The sequence below is a fragment of the Eschrichtius robustus genome, chromosome 16, assembly GCF_028021215.1.
Source record: "Eschrichtius robustus isolate mEscRob2 chromosome 16, mEscRob2.pri, whole genome shotgun sequence".
NCBI lineage: Eukaryota > Metazoa > Chordata > Mammalia > Artiodactyla > Eschrichtiidae > Eschrichtius > Eschrichtius robustus.
This window is the reverse complement of record NC_090839.1, coordinates 54,043,457-54,061,929: the sequence shown is the minus strand read 5'-3', so window position 1 is coordinate 54,061,929 and position 18,473 is coordinate 54,043,457. Positions and strand designations below refer to the sequence as shown.

The window sequence follows — 18,473 nt, the reverse complement described above, 5'->3', positions numbered from 1 at the left end:
ACAGTGAGGGCTGATATGAGTGGTCGGGATGGTGGTGGAATGGAGCCCTGGCAGTCTGTCTCAGACAGCCTGAGGAGAAGAATGGGTAATAAGGAATCAGTCAGGAGCCCTGACTCCTAAATCCTGCTCCACAACATGCATGGACAACAATTTACTTTCTTCCTAGAACTCTTGTGGTATCTAAACTGGGAACCAGGAAATCTCAATTCCCTCCCTGCATCTTCTGCAACACATCTTAAGGCAACCACTTCCTGAAATTTGTCTTATATACCTGATGTCTCAAGTGGGACTGATGGTCCCTGTTCTTCACCCCTCCTGGGGAGTAGATAAGCTTTGAAGTTGAAAGATCTTATACTGGGTTGTCAGCTTTGTAAAAGTGAAGTGCCATTTTCCAAACCCTTGTGTGTAAAACACTCGTTGCATAGCAGACGCTGGAAGCAATTGAGACTGTTGTTGCTAAACGTTTGGATCTTCTACTAGATACAGAAGATGCCAAACACAATTGCTTGCATTGACCTTCGAGAAACAAATTCTTTGGCTGGGGCCCTTGCAAGAGAGAAGTCTCCAAGTTCTCTCCTAGAAAGAGAATGCACGGGTACTAGTTCTACTCTGCCCGCAATATCTAACCATGGGACCTGAAGCTTCACCTTCCTAATGTTTAATGGTGATGCCTGTCCCACTACCCAAGAGGCTGTGTGGTGTAGAGGAAAGGGCATTTAATTGCGAGCCAGGTGGCGTGGGATCTAATTTTGTTCCACTAATTCAGATAGTCTCTCAAGTTTCCATAATGGTGAAAGGATTAACTAGGTCAGTGTTTCCCAAACTGGTATTCCACAAAACTATCTGAGAGATGGATGTTAGGTGTGAATGTCACACACCCACCACCACCACCACGATCAAATAAGGCTGGCAATCACTGCGTGCTTATACTCCTCTCCTTTGACCCGGAGTTTACACTGTACATTTAATTTTTAAAAATAAATTTATCTATCTATCTATTTATGGCTGCGTTGGGTCTTCGTTGTTGCACCCGGGCTTTCTTTAGTTGCGTCTAGTGGGGGTTACTCTTCCTTGCAGCGCGCGGGCTTCTCATTGCGGTGGCTTCTCCTGTTGTGGAGCATGGGCTCTAGGCACGCGGGCTCAGGAGTTGTAGCACGAGGGCTCTAGAGCGCAGGCTTATTAGTTGTCGCACACAGGCTTAGTTGCTCAGTGGCATGTGGGATCTTCTTGGACCAGGGCTCAAACACGTGTCCCCTGCATTGGCAGGCGGATTCTTAACCACTGTGTCACTAGGGAAGCCCTACACTGTATATTTAAACATAAACACTGAGAAGTCCTCCTATAACAAAACATTGACTTTAACCCACTGTCCCCAGATTTACTTGGGTGCCTAGTACTTTTTTCATGGAATAGCTCTGCATATCTCACATTGTTCTCTACCTACATTTGGTACCCACTGACAGAACAGATTTCCAAGGCCCCTTCCAGGTCCTTCTATACACCTCGGTGTTGAGCGAGTCCTTGGGAAGAGATGTGCTGAGTGCCTGCAAGACCCCTAGGTCTGTGTGGGCATTCAGGCCCTTGCTAACAGCAAGTGTTGGAGAGCAGACACGGTGGGGGTGGGTGCTGAGAGGACAGGCAACCCGAGTGGAGGTGCTTTCCTTGGGGTGCACTTGGAATCCAGTCTTCCTATTCCAGGGTGAAGTTCCCTGAGCTCCAAGCTAGAGCATTCATTCAGATGGAATGATAGCCTTAGACATTCCAAAGTCCCCAACATAGGAATCCTCTGTGCATTCCTTCAGAGGGCCTGCATGCTCTTCTCTTCCATCTCTCCTGATAAAGAACAAGACCAGGACTCATGGCCATCACACATTTGTCAAGCACTCAATACCTGAAGAAGGGAGAACACTGGGCCAGGGGGTGCTCTGAGTAACCAAAGCTAATGTTCAGGTGGCTGTGGCAGCTTTTTTCCGTTTGATATAAGTGGACCCTTGAAGAACATGGGTTTGAACTGCAAGGCTCCACTTACATGTGGACTTTTTTCAATAAATAGCTACCACAGCACATGATCCATGGTTGGCTGAAGCTGCAGATGCAGAACCACAGATGCAGAGGGCCAACTGTAAAGTTATACACAGATTTTCAACTGTGTAGGAGTTGGCGCAACTAACCTACCCTGCGCGTTGTTGAAGAATCAACTGTATTTTCATCCTTGTATTTATTATATGTCAGTTTTGTGCCCAACACTGAAGGCTACATAAGACAAAGCCCCTGCCCTCCTGATGCTTATATTCTAATGGGTTAAGACAGACAAAAGCAAGCAAACAAACCAAATAACCCTGCCTTGTGATACTTCCTATGAAGGGAATAAACACAATGCTCAGAATGGTTAAGTGCAGACATGACTGACTGGTATAAGAGTGAAGGTCAAGGGAAGACAGAGCCCTTGTGCAAGCTTGGATTTCAAACTGTGGGAGCTGTGGAGAGATCCAAGAGGAGAATACTGTAGAAGCGCCTCTTAACTCAAAGAAGAGTAAGACTGGAAATATGAGCTCCTCCTTTAAGGAGGATAAATAGCTTTGATGCTGGGTAATGCTTACTCAACAGGAAGTTACAGGAAGAAGGAAACATTAAAACACATTTCTATAACTCCTCTGTGTGAGAACCTATTGTTCCTTAAGCTACTAACATTTTAAAAAAGATTGTTCTGAAGCTTTAAATATCTAATAACTCTTCTCTTTGTGAACATTAAAGATCCTCCACTTTTTCATTTTTTCACATGCTTTGAAACTGTTTTGCTTGTACAAGTCATGGACAAATGCTTAGTGTGAAAATCATGATGCTGGAAATATTACATTCATTGGTTAAAAAAATTCAACAGAAAGATTTCTTACCAAGTATTTCCTTGAAGGTTCAGGGTATTCAAATACTATAAACCTTATTTTTGTATTAGTGCTTAGATCTGTGCAATTCAAGATTCATAATCCTACTGTGGTGGAAATGAAAAGCGATTCTGATAGTTTTCCTAAATCCGAAACTGAGTGAAAGACAAGAGCTTGCTTGCATAATTCCTCTCACAAGAGCCAGATGGGAGAACTGCTTTAAGTGAAGTGTAGGCATTATCAGATATGGATGATTTATACAGAAGGAAAGCCTTATAGACGCTTGACTGCAGAAAGAACTTCAGTACAGCCCAATACCCTTGTCCACTGGAGAATTCATACACAAACCCTACACATACATCGGGTTCGGTAGATGCTTTAAACAGTGCTCCAGTCTTGCTCTCCATTGAACCCACACAAGGAAGAAACTATAAAAGTGACAAGTGTGGAATAGATAGAGCAACAAAATGCTTCTGTACTTGTTTGGAAAGAACCCTAGAGACAGAACGTGGGTAAAGCTTCAGCACTTCCTACTCAGGGCACTTCAGAGACTGTACAGGAGAGAACCCACAGAAAGAACTTGAGGAGGCCTTCAGCAAATAATCCACTGTAAGCACTAGAGGGAAAGCTCCTGAGAGAAAAGTAATGGGCAGCCTTGATCCATTACACGTGAGTGGGAACGAGCCAGGAAATGCACAAGATGCTCAGTAAACACTTGTCTGTGGAGTGGCTGAACGAATGTCTGGAAAATCCTTTATGGTGTTCAAAGCTTTTTATTATCCCAACTGTCCAGCTGGATAGAAAAGGCTGCTTAGCATTCCTCCTCTAAAGATCTCCAGCGCAATTAAACACTGTTCTTAGTTTCAAAAGCTGATCGAAACCCTAAGCAGTTTGTTTTATCCAAGCTCTCCTCCTGTACTTCCCCTCCAGTTAAAAGATAGTTGAGATTCTCAAGATCAGCTTGAGGTTACAGTCAGCTTAATGGTGAGAACTCTGGGTATACATTGTTCCCAGGACCGTGGCCACTGGGACCCGTGCAGAGAAGGGGTCGAGGATTTGGGGACTAGGCTAGGTCAGTGATCCAATTCTCAGAACCAACCTTGGAGCCTCTATAAGGCTGTTAACTGGACACACAAAAACAAAGCACCTTCTGGTTTGTTCTAGAAATCTGATTATGCAGGTCATATTAGTGAGAACTTTAACACTGTTTGAGGCTGAACCTAGGGTTGTGTCTGATTTCATTTTTAAACGAAGCCTCACAGTTTTGGTTTTACCTTGTTGTTTTAGTAATCGGCTCTCATCGCTGTGATGAGGTATAGAAATGCCTTCTTCCAACCTGAATACATCCAACCCTAATTCCAAAACATATGTAGTAGTAAAACATTGTGCTGATTAGTGGCTAAGCTAGAACTTTCCCACTGGAAGTTTCTCATTCCCCAGCTGGAGTGCCCTGCTCTTGTTTTCCTGTCCAAGCTTCTTCCCAACTGTTACCTTTCAGTCCAGGAAAAGAAGCCACCTTCCTCTTTACAACAATCTGGGAAAACTTGGTGATCTCCGTCCCGTGTTTTCTGAGGCACAATTCACAGAAGGTACAACAGAGCTATTTACCAAACCATTCCTTGAAGTCTACTGCACTGACTTAGGAATGGAAAGAAACCCCTAACCTCTCCCTAGCCCACTGATCAACAGAAGCCTTTCTTGTGCATGTGGGGCTGTGGAGCAGTGGAACAGAGGGGGGACAAAGACAGCGAAATGGAATAAGGCCAGGACTTTCCTGGTGGCACAGTGGTTAAGAATCTGCCTGCCAGTGCAGGGGACACGGGTTTGATCCCTGGTCCAGGAAGATCCCACATGCTGCGGAGCAACTAAGCCCATGTGCCACAAATACTGAGCCTGCGCTCTAGAGCCCATGAGCCACAACTACTGAGCCCGAGTGCCACAACTACTGAAGCCCGCGTGCCTAGAGCCTGTGCTCTGCAACAAGCCACCCGATGAGAAGCCTGTGCACCACAACGAAGAGTAGCCCCCGCTCGCCACAACTAGAGAAAAGCCCATGCGCAGCAACAAACACCCAAGGCAGCCAAAAATATAATTAAAAAAAAAAAATGGAATAGGCCAGAGAGAGGGACAGATGGTTGCCTCGTCCACTTCAACAACTGACCTCTACAGGATTTGTCCCCAGTAAGCAAGCAAGCAGTCTGTCTTTCCCATCACTTACAGTCTTATAAGCTCCTAAGTGTTCCCATCAGTGTTACACCAGCTTAGTGGAGCATCTAGAGGAAACCAGATCTCTTCCAAGGACCAAAGACCAGGTGGAATGACAAAGAAGTTTCCTGAGCTCTAGCAGAATAGACAGTCTTACTGACAGGCCAGGTTATGCTGCAGAGACACATAGCACCAACATACCAGTGATTTAACACAACAAAAGTTTATTTCTCATTCCTACAGTCCATTATAGGTCTGGGAGACTCTCTGGAACAGATACCCCTCCCCAATGTGAGGGGCTCGGCATTCCAGACTGTTCTGATCTTGTGACTCCTCTCTATGTGCTTATATGACTGAGGCAGGAAAAGACAGCACTAGAGAGTCCTGCACCGAGAAGGGAAACTTTTGCTCACACCCATTGCTCAAAACTATCTCAGTATGCTAACTGCAAGGAGAAAAAAGTCTAACCACTCCCTTCTTACTGTTCACTAGGATACAAGCTCCATGAGGATATGCATTTTGTCTCCTTGTCCACTACTATAACCTTAGTTTAGAAGACTACCTGGGCACATAATAGGCCCTCATTAACTTGAATGAATGAATGCAGTGTCAGCAAGAAATCCACATGTATATCTTGGGAGAAGAAACAGAGTCCCAGGGGTGTAAGGCTGAGACTGTTGGGTAAGATCTATGCAGACCAGAGCTGCAGAGCTGGCTGAGCTTAAGAAATAAGCACATTGGTATACTGGTACAGATCATCTTAGAGAAGAAAATGAAATCCTGCTGACAGCGGCAGACCAAAACCTCAGGTGACTTACACCATAAAGCACTGAAGCCAAGGACCAAATCAACCGAGCAAACCACCACCACGAGTGCTCAGCTCCTGGAAGGAGCTGCAACAGCCACAAATGCATCTGCTCCTTGAATGTAGTCAGTCCACCCAACATACCACTGGGGACCAGGGGAAAGGGAAGGACATGCACACTGACTGAGACCCTGCTATTGCCCAGGCCGTTAGGTGCTTTTCCTTCATCAACCCCTCTAATCCCCAAAAAAACCTGAGTTGAGTGTTATCTCTATTTCATAAGGAAACCAGAGATTTAAGAGTGTTTCAGTAACCAATCAAGAAACAGGAATGTTTTACAAGCTAGAAATAGAAATAGATATGATACAGTGTCATCCAGGCTGGCTGGGCAGGGACAACATACAGATCAGTCCTGCTAATCCTGCCCTCAGGCCTGACTGATGCAGCTAAGTGACAGCCAACAGACCCACTAGCTATGGGGTCTTAACAAGCCTCTGGATCTCTTTGAACCTAACTTCCCTTTTTATAAGAGATTTGTAAGAGATCATTTAACCTCTTTCCTAATACTACCTGAAAGCTCTAACAGGAACACATCTGAAACACTGCTGTAGGTGTTATAAGAAAATCCACAGCCCATAGAGATTTTTGGCATTCTATGCTATGCTGGAGAAAACAGAAACTGGAAGACCCTGCCTGTTTACAGTTTACAGTGTAAGTCAACCAAGGCAGATGCAGGTTCACCTATCCTTGCCTACCACTCAACATCAGTTCCCAAACCTTTCCTTTTGGGAACTTGGTCTCCTGCTCACTGAATTCCCAGAGCACCATCCCCAGTGACTCACAGGATCCTCCCTACTGCATACACTTCAGTTCCCAAACATAACTTTCTTATTGTTCTTAGTAACAAACAAAAGCCAAGTTAAAATACAAACAGACAAAAACCTGAGAAGTTGATCCTGAATTCCCATTAATTTCCATGAGCTTCAGGAAAGTGCTCATGTTTATGGCTGTTTTATCCAATTGGCATTGTGAGGTAAGGAGTCCATTTAATTGCAGAAAATTCTTCTTTTCATCTAAAATATACCGAATGGCTAAAAATTCCAACCCATGTCCACATGATCTCATTAGAGATATTCTCCTTTTTTCGAACACCACAAATGAGAGGCAATGATAGTGCATTATTAGTTCACCTGGCAAATTCTCTAACAGTGAAGTAAATGATTTCATCACAGTAAAAACTGTGCTAACAGGACTCAAGAGATATAGTTGCTAAAATGTTCAAGAAGGAACTCAGAACCAGGTCAACTTTGTGAACACTGTCCAATGACAAAAGAGTAAGAAAATCCAATTTGGTTCTTGGAAAACTTTACATTAGAATTCATTTCTACCTCATGAGACTACTGAAATTTGTAAGTCTGCTAACTGGAAGACAATGGTATGCAATGAAACATGTATATTACTGCTTTTTGTTTTGGAAGACCATGCTACAAATGTTTCTATCATATGTGCTTAAGAGTGGCTGGGGAGGACCACAGAAGACTGATGATTCATGATTGCATCTGCTATTTTCAAGCTGATTTTGCTATTTTGCCAGGTACAATCCCAAACCCGCTTTTTCCCTTACTCAGAATATTCTTAGAACACTTTTTTTGCTAAGGAATTCAGTGAAAGTTCTAAGTAAAAACAGTATAAGTAGTACAACTATTAACGTTTCCCCGCCACAGTCAACCCTGATTTCTTTCTGTGAAACATGACGTTTACATCTCCAAATTTTCCACTGGTGAAAAATTCTTCATGCTTCTTAATTTTGCATTTTTTCATAAACTTCAGGGTCAAGCGCCGCTTGGTATATGTCTGTAGACTAAGGACACTGAACAAGCTTTCCTTCACTGGTGTCAAGGTTTCTGGTGTCAAAGTCTTGAGCACTTACTGAAGCTTCTCCTGCATGTGCTACAGGTGGGTTCTCCGGTGTTTAATAAGGTGGGAATTTTGACTGAATTTTTTTCCACATTGATGACATGTAAAGGGCTTCTCTCCAGTGTGAGTTCTTTGGTGTGTGTGGAGATGTGAATTTTGACTGAAGCTTTTCCCACACCATGAGCATTTATATGGCTTTACTCCTTGGTGTGTTGTTAAGTGCTTATTAAGATCTGACCTCCATCTAAACCTCTTATCACACTGTTCACATTTATATGGTTTCTCTTCAGTGTGAATTCTTTGGTGCTTAATAAGGTCAGAGCTAACTCTGAAGCTTTTCCCACATTCCTGACATTTAAAAGGCTTCTCTCCTGCACGTTCTTTCTTGTGAAGCTCAATAAGTTTCAGCAGCTCTTCTTCCCACCAGTTTGAAAATTTCTTTCTTTCCTTCACTGGAAAATCTTGGTGCCATTTCCCCACCCTATGCATATCACCATGATTTTCTTTGCCCATTGTTTTCTGATGAACATTCACACTGGCTTTTTTTGATACTATGTCTCCTGATGCTTGTATTTCTAAGTCAGAAAAACATATAGGTTGATGATTTTCAGTGTCATTTTTCATCTTTATCTCTGTTGGAATAAACATAAGAATCAGCCAACTGTATGTCAGAGCAAGAAAACCATGGGAATAGAAAAAACCGCAATATTCACTGATTTAAAGAAAAATAGGGAAGTAGAATCTTAAAATGTTAAGCCCTTGTAAAGGTTCCTACCAAGGCACATTTCTCCTCTTCCCATGGTATATTTACCTGAAAACAGCTCTCCGGGACTGTCTTTGAACACTGGGGATCCTTGAACCCATGGCTCTTCCCCTTGCTCTAAGCAGCAGATCACTTTAGTTTTGGGGAGCACAAATAATGCTGTGAAATAAAAAACTGAGGTCAGTGACTGGAACTAACAATGGTTCACTAATTCCAGACTACTTCAGGAAGAGCAAAAGATACTTTAACAGTTTCTTATCCTGAATGGTTAAATGGAGAGTCTCATATCCAATATTAAGTTTACACTAGACTGCATTTGTGAGTGGGTATGTAAAGACTGGGAAATAGGGGCTTCCCTGGTGGCGCAGTGGTTGAGATTCTGCCTGCCAGTGCAGGGGACACAGGTTTGAGCCCTGGTCTGGGAAGATCCCACATGCCGTGGAGCAACTGGGCCCATGAGCCATAATTACGGAGCCTGCGCGTCTGGAGCCTGTGCTCCGCAACAGGAGAGGCCGCGACAGTGAGAGGCCCGTGCACCGCGATGAAGGGTGGCCCCCGCTTGCCGCAACTAGAGAAAGCCCTCGCACAGAAACGAAGACCCAACACAGCCATAAATAAATAAATAAATAAATAAATAAAAATTAAAAAAAAGAAGACTGGGAAATAAACCTAAGCTAGATCTATGAAAAGGGTATGCGAATTCATTGCGTGTTCCCCATCTTCTGAAACCAATACTCCATATTCAACTAAGCAGTAACCAAACTCCAGAGGCTACAGGAAATACAGGCTGGTCCTATTACCTCTTTAGGAAGACTCATACTGGATAAGGCCAGGTCTAAGGGAGTCAATGTGAAGGTCAGTGGGCTGGGTATCATAAACACAAGTGATTCCTGTTATATTATAGCAAGTTTCAATTGAGTTCTCAGGTACCAGACACTGCACCAGTAAAGATTTCTACCACTCCTATAGCTCACTGGTTCACATCCAGGTGGAGGAAACAGACCAGAATTACTTAGTGGACTTTCTCTAAATCACACTGCCAAGTATGGAAAGCATTCATCACTCAGTCATTCAATACATATGTGCTGAGTGGCTATGGTGCACCAGGCACCCTCTATGTGCTAGGGATACAGTGGTGAATAAGCCAAGTCCCCCGATCTCACAGAGCTTATATTCTAGTGCACAGTGAGACAGTCTAACGTCAATAAACACACAAATAAAATATCAGGAAGTGATAAATGTTTTGAAGAAAACTAAAGCAGGGTAAGAGAACATTTAAGATTCTGCTTCTGTGAAGCTATTTTAGATAAGGCTATGTGAAAAGCCTCTCTTAGAAAATGATATTTGAGGGACTTCCTTGGTGGTCCAGTGGTTAAGACCCATGCTCCTAATGCAGTGGGTCCGGGTTCGATCCATAGTTGGGGAGCTAAGATGCCACAACTAAGAGTTTGCATGCTGCAACTAAAAATCCTGCATGCTGCAACTAAAGATCCAGAGTGCCGAAACTAAGACCCTGCACAGCCACATAAATATATATTAAAAAAAAAAAAGTGATATTTTGAGCAGAACCCTAAACTGAGAGTTTTGTCATATGGCAGAAAAGTGTGCCAGGCACAGGGAAGGGGAAAGAAATGAGCACACCAAGCCCATGAAACAGCAAGATGAGCAGTGTGAACAGAGAGGCCAGAGCAAGGGCACGAGTGGCAGGAGACGACAGCAGGGAGATGAGGAGGGGCCAGATCGTGGAGGAAGCCTTGGTAAGGAATTTGGGTCTTATACTGAATGTGATGAGAAGTTATCGTAAAGTTTTTAAGCAGAAAATGTCATCATCTGATTAGGTTTGGTTTTTTTGGCCACACCCTGCATCTTCCAGGATCTTAGTTCCCCGACCAGGGACTGAACCCACACCCTTGGCACTGAAAGGGCAGAGTCCTGACCACTGGACCACCAGGGAATTTCCCATGATTAGGGTTGTTTTTTTTTTTAAAATAACTTTATTTATTTATTTTTGGCTGTGTTGGGTCTTCGTTGCTGTGCGTGGGCTTTCTCTAGTTGCGGTGAGCAAGCGGGGGCTACTCTTTGTTGCAGTGTGTGGGCTTCTCATTGTGATGTCTTCTCTTGTTGCAGAGCACAGGCTCTAGGCGAGTGGGCTTCAGTAGTTGTTGCACGCAGGCTCAGTAGTTGTGGCGCAAGGGCTTAGTTGCTCTGCAGCATGTGGGATCTTCCTGGAGCAGGGCTCAAACCCGTGTCCCCTGCATTGGCAGGCAGATTCTTAACCACTGTGCCACCAGGGAAGCCCCCCATGATTAGGTTTTAAAAGACTCTGGCTGCTGTGTGGAAAACTGATTGTGGGAGGGCAGGAGTGGTGGCAGTGGGTGGCAGTTAGAAAGTATTGAGGCGAACCTTGTGGCTGAGACAAGGATGCTAACAGCACAAGAGGCTGAGACATGATCCGATTCAAGCTACACTGTGAGGGTGGAGCCAAGATGATTAGCGATGACCTAGTAGTGGGGTAGGATGGCAAGATCACGGTAAAGAATGATCCATAGGTTTTCGGGCCTGAAATATTGGGTGAATGGTAGCGTCCTTTAGGGAGACGGGAAAGAGAAGAGCAAAGCAAATTTGGAGGGAAGGGAACAAAAATTCTGGATAAGGAATGAGCATGTGAACTTGGCAAAAGCTCCCAGGTGAACTGGTTACACCTTTTCCCTGCTGAACCACTATCTGAGAATCAAAAAGCAACTGGTAGGGCTTCCCTGGTGGCGCAGTGGTTGAGAATCTGCCTGCCAATGCAGGGGACACGTGTTCAAGCCCTGGTCTGGGAAGATCCCACATGCCGTGGAGCAACTAGGCCCGTGAGCCACAACTACTGAGCCTGCGCGTCTGGAGCTTGTGCTCCGCAACAAGAGAGGCCCGCGCACTGCGAGGAGAAGAGTGGCCCCCGCTTGCCACAACCAGAGAAAGGCCTTGCACAGAAACGAAGACCCAACACAGCCAAAAATAAATAAATTTTAAAAAATTTTTAAAAAAGCAACTGGTAAATATATCTGTGTATATATATAAAAAAAAAGCAACTGGAACAGAGACTCTCTCACAGAGAAAACCAAGAATATGACAGATTACTCAACTCCTATGCAAAGGGAAGGGCAAAGGACTTCCCTGGTGGTTTAGTGGTCAAGAATCCACCTTCCAATGCAGCAGACGGGGGTTCAACCCCTGGTCAGGGAACTAAAATCCCACATGCCACGGGGCAACGAAGCCCGCGCCACAACTACTGAGCCCGCGCGCTCTAGAGCCTGTGTGCCACAACTAGAGAGAAGGCCGCGTGCCGCAACGAAACATCTTGCATGCCACATCGAAGATCTCACATGCCACAACTAAGGTCTGACACAGCCAAATAAATAAATTATTTTTAAAAAAAAAAGATTCAGGACTTCCCTGGTGGGTGCAGTGGTTAAGAATCCGCCTGCCAGTGCAGGGGACACAAGTTCGAGCCCTGGTCCGGGAAGATCCCACATGCCGCGGAGCAACTAAGCCCATGTGCCACAACTACTAAGCCTGCACTCTAGAGCCCGCGAGCCACAACTACTGAAGCCCGCGTGCCTAGAGCCTGTGCTCTGCAACGAGAAGCTACTGCAATGAGAAGCCCGTGCACCACAACAAAGAGTAGCCCCTGCTCACCGCAACTAGAGAAAGCCCGCGTGCAGCAACGAAGACCCAACACAGCCAAAAAGATAAATTAAAAAAAAATAAATAAATAAAAAGATTCAATGAAGGGAAGGGGAGAATCTTTACCTAGAGAGATGACAGTCTCATAGTTTTCTTGCATTACATCATTGTAGAGGGCCTTCTGAGTAGGATCCAGTAACTCCCATTCTTCCTGGGAAAAATATATGGCCACTTCTTCAAATGTCAACAAGCTCTAAAAAGAAAATAGGCTTTAGCTCAGTATTTGCCACTTCAAAAGCAGCCCAACCATCTGACCCATGATTTGTATGTTAGGCCAGGAACTAAAGGAACAGCACATGATACTTTTTAAAGTGAGGAGGCAGAAATGGAAGAGGCAAGGGATCAGCAAACAATCTGAGAGGTGTCCAGTTCCCCAGGGGGATCATCTGGGTTAACACGCCTCTGAGCACGTGCTGGGCAGTGCAGGTCAAGGGCAGCAGGGAGAGGCAGCCCTAAGAAGCTGGAAAGCACAGCTCACCTGGGACTCAGGCAAGATGAGCTCAGGTGCCACTGGCCAGTCTTTGGTGTTTGTCTGTTCAGGAAAGGCTAGGATCCGGTGAGCAGGCACCGCTGTGGGTGAAAACAGCAGAGGTAATTTCTCTCGCTTCTGTTTCTGAACGTGGTAGGCTCTTTTCTAAAATACAGAAGACCCCGATTTTTTTAGTATTGATAAGATACCTTTACAAGTATGTGTGCTGGACTTCCCTGGTGGCACAGTGGTTAAGAATCCGCCTGCAAATGCAGGGGACATGGGTTCGAGCCCTGGTCCAGGAAGATCCCACATGCCGTGGAGCAACGAAGCCCGTGTGCCCCAACTACTGAAGCCCGCACGCCTAGAGCCCATGCTCTGCAACAAGAGAAGCCACCGCAATGAGAAGCCCGCGCACAAGGAAGAGTAGCCCTCGCTCGCCGCAACTAGAGAAAGCCCACGCGCAGCAACGAAGACCCAACACAGCCAAAAATAAATAAATACATAAATTTATTAAAAAAAAAAAAAAGTGTGTGTGCTGCTCAGAAATGCCTCTCTCATTATAAATGACAACCATGGAACTACCAGCCTCTAAAACACGTTCCCTAGTTTTCATGAGCATATTAATGAAAGGAAAAAATTTTTATTACCCTCTCGTGACATAAATTGAAAACAAAATACTCAGGGAATCCAGTGTACAGTAAGAGATGTAGTTTTTTTGTTTTTTTATCATTTATTACTTTTTTTCTGGTTCAAATAGTGTTCACATTCTGCCACTAACCACCCATTCTGATCCCAATTCCTTCCATATTTTCAGCACGAGGTAAGACTGACCCTCTCTGCTTTTCTAAAACCAGAACTCCTGATGTTATTACCAGGATTCTGTGGTTTGGAGATTTCTGTATCTTAGGCCAACCCACACCTGGTCTGCTCTACCATAACCTGGGGGGCATCCTAATTGCTAACGTGGCTGCATTAGTAGATCCACAGGACAAGCAAGAGAGTGGTAACAACATTCTGGTTTAACAAATTACTATCGCAGCTCCCAGGAGAAGGAAAGTAACGTGAAGTTCCTTACCCCTCTCACATATGGGCTCAGTTTCTCTGTGGGTATTCCTGATCAGCAGCTCTTGTAGACTCTGGTGTGTATTCCAAAATTCTTCGTCCTGGGACATGCCCACTTGCTGGGCCTCTGCTGGCTTCAGCTTGAAGCCTAGGGCCTCTGCTGTTTCTCCCAAGAGCACTGCCTCCTTTCCCAGCTCATGGTCTGCAACCTAGAAATAATGCCCATCCTTGTTACCATGGAACTTACTTTTGGTTTGGGAGTTGGTGGGAGAGGGAGGAAAAAGCAGAGTGCAAACTGTGGGAAGAAGGAGACACTAAAGGAAATGTCACAGAGACTTAAAAGAGATACGGGACCACCAATTTTCCACAAGAACTATACACAAAATATAGGAAAATTGGCAGAAGAGGAAAAAAGGTGTGGTTACTGCCAGCCCTCCAAGACAGCAGCCCCCACCCTCTGCATCCAGCCCAGCTCAGACCACTAACAGGGTTGCACAGGCCACCTGTTCTCATGCTGCCTTGACAGACTTTCTCTACCAACTTAGATTCTTGCCTTAGTGGTTTCCTGTCCTCTAACTCTCTCAGAAGATTAAGGAATTGAATTTAAAAGTTGTCCTGTCAACCAGATTTTCCACATGGCCAGGGAAGAGTCTCACAGAGATTTGGGATAAAATGCAGAAAAAAGTGAGAGGAAAGAGTCAGGGCTCCAACCTATCCCCAAATGATTCTGACACAAAACGTGTGCCCTCCCGGTATTCTGAGCAGGCCTGTGAAGCCAGCTGGTATGCCGCCACCTGCCCAAGGGCATGCCCTGGATCCCCGCTCACAGCACAGCCAAGGAACAACCACTGAGGGAGGGCAGTGGAGGCCCTTGTCTACGGTACAGAGGACACTATCCCTCACGCTCTTTCTTCTCTCAGCTACTCTATTGGGATTTCCAAATCTTTCTTTCCCTGTTTTCTTTCTACTTTTTCTCTTCCTGGGCAGTCTTCCTCTAGTTGTTTGGTTTCTCCCTCTCTTTCGTATCTTCACTCTCCTTTGGTCTCTGAGAATTACTCCTTTTTTGGATCTGTCCCGTCCTCTCCAACTCCTTATTGTCTTTTGTTTGTTTCTAAGAACTTGAGGCCCATCTCCTTCGCCAAGCCAGACTAGGCTCATTACCCTCAACACACTCTGGCTCCAAAGAAGGCCAAAAGCAACTCTCTCCCTAAGGCCAGGGAAGTCTGCCAGGATCTCTGAAACCTGTGGACTGACTATGGCTGTGGGTCTGTGCTTTCACGTCCTGCTTTACATGTCCTAAAGGAACAACAGAACTGAGACCTAATTCATCCTATTTCCCAATTAACTGCCCCAATACATCCACCTTCACCCTGTTTCACTGCACACATGAAGAATCTTTCTTCTCACCCCATTCCTCATTTGACCAGATTCCCTCTGTAAGTGTTCTACCAGGACCACAGCCTCCTCGATGCTCTGTAGATGGTGCTTCTTTATGCAGGTCTGGGTGTCCCTGGGCAGAATGGTCAGGAACTGCTCTAGGACCACAAGTTCCAAGATCTGCGCTTCTGACTGAATCTCTGGCCTCAGCCACCATGGGCTTAATTTCTGAAGCTGGTCAACAGCCTCCCTGGGTCCAGCTCCATCATGACAGAGGAAGCTCTAGAAGTACTAGTGAGACCTCTCGGGACTGAGACCATCCGTTTGGGGGGCATATTTCTTATGCTGACTGGAGCTCCCTGTCACAGGTCCCCTGGTCTCCCACAGAGCCCTGATCTGAGGGTTCAACTACTTACCCACCTTCAGATCTACTGTCATCATTCTGATCTAGGAACAATTTGGCTCCTGTGTTGGACACACCACCAGCACCATCTTTGACAACTGAGGCCCAGTCTGGTCTGGAACAAAACCAATAGAAGGTTCTTCTTTCTAAGGTTTAAAGTGAGAAAAAAAAAAGTGCATGTCAATAAGAAAGTCACATGAACTTTACTACTTGTTACTTATTATGAGAGAAAAATGAACTTTAAAAATCAACTGCCAAGCCCTTGTTTCTCTCCTTTTCTATTATTCAACGCAATACAGCAGGACTTATTGAAGACAAATGTAAATAAATTACTTTGCCTTAAAAAAAAAAAATCAGGAGAGGTTGGTGGGTGAAAAAACTAGTACCCACTGGCTCCAAGGAGTTTGGGGATTATCCAAAGATTTAATTGATGCACTTCCTATGCCATCCTCTCCGTGTAAAGGAAAGATCAGGAGACTATTCTGAGTTTCTCTTATATTTCAACATATCATCCTAGTCTCTTCAGTAAGAGGGTACAACTTCTATGACCTTTGTTCTTTTGGGAAGATGCTGGACCATTTGAGGTGCTCCTTTCCATTGTATGAAAACTGGCAGGAGAGCTGAAACAATGAGACCAGAATGGAAGAACAGTAATTCAGAAAAATGGAGCCTTATTCTTCTCAAAAGCACCCCCCAATTAAGTAACTAGTTGCTCTACATTCATCTTGGCATTTCTTTGTAAGATATATAAAGAACACCATGCAGAAGATTTATACCTGAATTTTTAATTTTCATTACTTGACCTAGGAAAAATTACAGCTGATCCTTGTTCACAAAATGTTTATCCAAATGTCAATTGGAAAAAAAAGGACAGCATGTTAGTTGGTGATGATTACATTCAGCTGCTACCTTTCTCCAGGGCTCATTTAGACCTCTAAGCGAGGCTGAGGAAAGCTTCGTGAGTTTCACTTTCCCTGAGGTGATCTAGGGGAAAGGGCACCGAAATTCTGCCCAGGAAGCCACGGTGTTCACAAACGGCCGGCTCCCGATGACTCTGAGGTGCTGGGGACACTTCCCAGACTTTTGCATCAGAGGAAGCTGATCTGACTGAGGATGGACCGCCCGTTTCTCCCGCAGTAACATCAGCCAGTAAACGAAACGCCGGCGGAGGCGGGAAAGTGGACACGACCGCCCGGGCGCGCCTGCGAGCACTGTGCCTGCGGGCAGTGTCCGAGCGGGCTCCCGCCGCGCGGCCCCGGGCGCCACCCGCACAAACGTTGGAGAGAGCGGCCTCACGAGCCTGACGGCGGGCCTCGCCCCAGACAGTCCTGCCGCCCGGCTCGGAAATACCCCCGGCCGCCTTGCAGCGGCCGGCGTCTCTCGGGGGCTCCGGAGCCTGCGCCGAAGCGGAAGCCGCTTCTAGGTTACCTCGGATGGCTTGGCTTCGTGGAGGCCGCTCCCTCCTCCCGGGGCTCTACCGCAAGTCGCCGCCGGTCCGGCCACTGCTCTGAGGACAGCTCCCCGCCCCGCGCCACTCAGAGGTGGGTTCCGAGGCTCAGGCCCGGAACCACTTAGGTTCGCCTGGCCCAGACGGCCCGCCCGGAGCAGTTCCTGCGCCACGGGCTTACCCACCCCCACCCCTACCCCTCACTCTATCAAACCGGAAGGGGAAGTGACGTACTCCGGGGAGAGGCTCCTCGCAGGTCAATGCGTCCTCACCGCCGCGAACTGGGTTTACCTGGTGGCGAGAGTTGATGTTCCGGAGTCTCAGGCCCGCGGAGCCTGAGGGCCCTGCACGGTCGCCGCCCTCTCGCGGCCATTACTTCCTTCGTCGTTGTGGGTGGCTGGCGACTTGTAACCCGGAGTCCCACCGGGTGACGTCCCCGCCCCTGCCAGTGCCCGAGCTGTCCTCCCGCCGCTTCTCACAGCCTCCTCCGGTACCTGGTGTTGACTTAAAACAATAAAATAGCCAGTTATTTTATCAGCAAAATGAGTTAATTTGGGGACAATAAAGAGTTGCAATTTGGAATATGCAAGCCCTGGCAACCATAAGCAAGTCTGGAGAACATGGTTCTTTTACACAGGAGACCTGAAGAGTTCGGAGCAACTGTTGTAACCTAAGAATCCACTGGAGGAAAATGGGAGTGTGGTGGCTTGTCATTGGCTGAACTTTGACAGTCTCTCATTGGCTCACCTGTTGCTGGGTCAGGAGAAAATCTTCCTCCTGGTGCGTAGTAAAGTAGTAACCTGTTGCAAATGCAATTGATGTCTAGTGGTTGGGCGTGAGATCTCCCCCTTTGAGCTCTGATTCCATTTTAAATGAGGTACCGTTTATAATGTTCACAAAGGCAGTTTCGTCTAACTAATCTGGCTTGTGATAGGTGTAACCCAGACACTCACATGCAACCAGTGTTCCTACAGCTGGCTGAGCACGGCAATCCCTCTGTCTTAAAACAGGCATGTCAACAACCAGAAGATTCTCACTAATTAGAAAAATTAGAGAAATGTAAATGCAAATGCAAATCAAAACTACCTCACACCGTCAGAATGGCCATCATTAAAAAGTCTACAAATAAATACTGGAGAGGGTGTGGAGAAAAAAGAACCCTCCTACACTGTTGGTGGGAATGTAAGTTGGTGCGGCCACTATGGAAAACAGTGTGGAGGTTCCTCAGAAAACTAAAAATAGAATTACTATATGGTCCAGCAGTCCCACTCCTGCACATATACCTGGACAAATCTATAATTCAAAAAGATACATGCACCCCTCTGTTCATAGCAACACTATTCACAATAGCCAACACATGTAAACAACCTAAATGTCCATCAACAGATGAATGGATAAAGAAGGTGTGCTA

General features: G+C 45.8%; 1 pseudogene; it reads right to left on the bottom strand.

The window, feature by feature from the left end:
* The window catches only part of LOC137750406 (zinc finger protein 75D-like), a 39,178-nt pseudogene extending 21,929 nt beyond the window's left edge, over positions 1–17,249 (bottom strand).
* Positions 17,250–18,473: the final 1,224 nt, after the last annotated feature.